Source organism: Eptesicus fuscus, chromosome 1, assembly GCF_027574615.1.
Source record: "Eptesicus fuscus isolate TK198812 chromosome 1, DD_ASM_mEF_20220401, whole genome shotgun sequence".
NCBI lineage: Eukaryota > Metazoa > Chordata > Mammalia > Chiroptera > Vespertilionidae > Eptesicus > Eptesicus fuscus.
The window spans coordinates 114,227,528-114,231,768 of NC_072473.1; the positions used below are offsets into that span (position 1 = coordinate 114,227,528).

Below are 4,241 nucleotides of genomic sequence, written 5' to 3' on the forward strand. Positions count from 1 at the left end.
TAAATTCAAGAATGCTATATATCACATGATCTCACTCATTTGTGGAATATAATGAACAACATAAACTGATGAACAAAAACAGATCCAGAGACAGAGAAACATCTATCAGAACCTCAAACGTCAGGGAAGGTAGGGGAGGATTGGGGTAGGGGGGAGAAATCAACCAAAGGACTTATATGCATGCATATAAGCCTAATCAATGGACACAGACAACACGGGGGTGGGGGCATAAATGGGGGGTGGGGAGTAATGGGGGAATAAGGACACATATGTAATACCTTAATAAATAAATTTTTTAAAAAAAGAATGCTATAGCAACAGACTTATCAAGATTGCCACAGTATAACCTAGAATGCATCCATGTTTGCACCCTCATAGACTAAAGAATGAGGCATTTTAAGTAGCAGTGACTGATGGGATGGCTTTACCAAGGGGTCTTGGAAGTATGGAACCTAAGGCAATCCAAATAGGCAAGTGTTGGTTATGTTCCAGGAAAGGCCAGAATTGGCAGAGGGAAGATCATTTTCAGACTTTGTAAAACTGTTGTCAACAGTGTTTGGAGTGGTATCTAAGAAGGATGATCTTGGAACAAGACACATTAAAGGGATTTTCCAGTGACTACTTTGTGCATGATGGTACAGTGGAGAACTGAATAAAAAATCACTCCATAGGAGAAAACCTCTTTCTGAATCCCACACTTGGTGACAAGGTAATTAAACTCATATCCCTTCTCAGTTATGTTTGTTGCAGGACAACCAATTCCCAGAGACACTGTATCAGAATGCAAAAAGTGATCTTGACCAAGTAGAGTTGGTTCAATCACAGACCAGAATATAGAAGAAGTACTATACATCTTACGGACACTGACTTTTGCTCAGAAAAGCCAAAATCATGCACACACAGATGATTGTAACGTCACAGAATCCTTCATGATTTTGATTGTCAGCTCCCAACCAATGACCATCAAAAAACACAGGAAATTGTTTATCAGACTTCTGACCTATTGCTTGCCCTCATCTTCTCTGTTCCCTTTTGCTCTGACTCTAGCTTACTTAGCCTCCTGGACCCAGACTCATTACCTGTTCTGATTTCTAGAACCTACATAATCTCTACTAAAATTCCTTACTTGTTGGCTTCCACAAATGCCTTCTCTCTTAGGTAGTACTTTGATTTGCTGTTATTAATATTCTGGAGTGATGCCACTCTGTACTGTATTTTTCCAATAAGGCTTTGGGTCAGTTTGGAGAGAAATAAGAAGATGGCGAGGTATGTGTGTTTGTATGTGTGTTTATATGCACTTAGGGAGCTAGTTGGAAATGACTTTGATTACTTTCTGTTAAATATCTAAGTAAATATGGATGGCAGGATATTTTATTATTTTTTAATTTTAATTAATTTTGAGAATAACTTTTTGGTTTTATCATTTTTTAGTTTTTCTACTTTATTGCATTTACTGGGGTGAAATTCATTAATAAAACAAGGCAGGGCATTTTAAAATGATCTTAAATAGTGTCAATGATATTGGCTTATAGTGATAGACCTGGGCTATAGCTATCCTAACCTTGAATCTTGAGTCAGGAAGGCCTTTGGCAAAGTTTGGGGAAGAGGTTTAATCTGATTCATCTGCTCTTATTAGTGGAGCATAATATAATGCACACACACTTTTTTTTTTTTTTTAAGTAGCAATGGTTATGACTGATCACAAATGTTCTTTGGCATTTTACAGTTTAAAATTATATTAAAATATATTCATTTTAATCTTTTTATTAGGTTGAACTGTATGAAATTGCCAAATTTGAACATTTGGAACTACAAAACTGAAATAGCAATTTCATACAGTTCACTCTCATAGTTTAGAGACTAAGAAACTGAGGCTTAGCAAGATTAAGTGGCTTCTCCAAGGTCACCCATTTACACTAAAATAGTAGAGCTGGGATTCAGATTCCTCTGTCTCACTTTCATTTTTTCCATTGTTCCTTTCCTTTGTTTCAAGTTCAAGATTCTGTAAAATAGCACTGGCTACAAGTTCCAGAGCTCAAGTATTAGTTTTAATCTATACTGGCCCACTGGAATTGATTTTGAAATGTCCCTGAACATTTTAAGAACAGCTTCAAAAACCTAAAATTGACAAACATTTAATAAATCTTCACACAGCCCTAGCCGGTTTGGCTCAGTGGATAGAGCATCAGCCTGTGGACTGAAGGGTCCCGGGTTCAATTCTAGTCAAGGGCACATGCCCGGGTTTCGGGCTTGATCTCCAGTAGGGGGCGTGCAGGAGGCAGCCGATCAATGATTCTCTCTCATCATTGATGTTTCTATCTCTCTCTCCCTCTCCCTTCCTCTCTGAAATCAATAAAAATATATTTAAAAATAAAAATAAATCTTCACACAAATAGTAATGCCCCACCTTTGTGTCCTTTGCTTTGGATTATGACAGTATCTGGATCTCTGTCTTCTGTTTCTCTCTTATTCCCTACTTCAAATTTTAATTTGCTGTCTCTTTTGTCACCTTCACTTATCCACTCCCATCCCCACCCCACCCGCCATTTTTTGTCTTGAGCTTAAGCTCTTGAGCTTTCTTCTTTTTTTTTAGGGGTCTTTTCCTTGGCCAAGATCCGAATGTATCATTAAGCCCAATTCAATTCATTTTCCATATAACATTGTAGAACAGAAAAACTGGAGTGTGGAGTCAGACATTGCAGCAGGGGCCAGAGACACTTGGTCTCTAAGAGATTCTTGTTTTCTTACAGGAAGAGCTTCAGGAAGAGTCTGGCAGGTGCCCCACTCTGCAAAGCTGCTAATGCTGTCCCAGAGGAACACCCTTCAGACCTGAACAGCCTCCTCTCTCTCCTGGGCCATAATACTATCCTGAAGTGGTGCTTCACTTAATTAAGTCAAACTGGCGAGCACTGTGCATATTAATGAGCACTCTAGTAAGCATTAATATTTGATGTTCTCCGTTAACAAACTATGACAAATTTTGGTTTGACATTGTGCCAAAATGAGGATGACTGGTTGTTTAAAGCTGTAAATTCAAAATCTTCCTCTGGGACATGGAGGGCTGCTCATTAATACTTTTGGAGCTCCCAATGTCAAATAAGACAAATAAATGGCGGGATATGATTCCCATTGCCCCTTCCCCCACCTGCCTTCATCTCTCCTGTTTTTTAAAGCAGACTCTCTCCTTAAGGCATACGCACACACTTACCAAAAACCACTTTTCACTTTAGACTATCAGAAAAATGCTCACATCTTGGGGGTTACTAGACCTAGTAATTGTATGAAAATTTTCAGATAATGAAAATTCCAGTTTCAAACCACAAATGCTTGGCAGGGATAAATAGATGATGGAGAGATGTTTCTTTTAATTGAGAGTTGGAAACTGCATTATAATTTTTTAAAAGAATCATATTTTGTTCTACTGCTAGTTGTTAAATAAGAAAAGTACAAGCAATGATGTGTTTAAGGCACACATCAAACCCAGAAGGAAGAATAGACATGATGGCATGGGCATGAAAAGGTCATTTGGCTACAAACTTTCTTCCCATAGGCCTGCCAAAGTGCCCAAATTCCTGTCATTAGATTTTCTTTTTAGGGGTTTTCTGTTTTAATAGAGCTAATGTTTTATATTACCTGGGAGGGGTAATGCATTAGTTACCTGGTAACAGGATTTGATTATTTCATTACATTCATTGCCACCCTGCAGATTGTGGAATTAAGGTTCTAAATATAGAATGAGTATATTTTATTGGAAAAATAAAGGTGGGATTTCTTCCCAGACTAATGGGGTGACCTGGGTAGCCACAGGAAAGTCATGGGGCAGGAGGTTACCAGGTGTCTGAGTATGGATGAACACCAAATAGTAACTTTTTCCTGTTTTCCAAATTTTCTGAATTTCGTATAGATCTTTCCATTCAAGGTCTACTAAAATGAGGACAAGGGCTAGATCTAGAATGTAGAAATCTAGAATATGGGTTTTGCTTCCAGATAGTACTGGGTTAATATCCCAGCTCAAACAACTCTTAGCTGTGCAGTCTTGTGGAAATCACTTAACTATTCTGAGCTTCAACATCCTCAATAGGGAAATGGGGAAGATAACAACAGCTATATCACAGGATTGTTGTATGGATTAACATGATTTATGCGAAGAGGTTACCTTAATAGCTGACAGTAAACGCTAAAAATATTGATGGCTATTTGCCCTGGCTGGTTTAGGTCAGTTGGTTGAGCTTTGTCCTATG

At 38.2% G+C, this 4,241-nt stretch overlaps 1 pseudogene; it reads right to left on the minus strand.

The window, feature by feature from the left end:
• Positions 1-347: 347 nt before the first annotated feature.
• On the minus strand, positions 348-853 carry LOC129149938 (oocyte-secreted protein 3-like; annotated as a pseudogene).
• Positions 854-4,241: the final 3,388 nt, after the last annotated feature.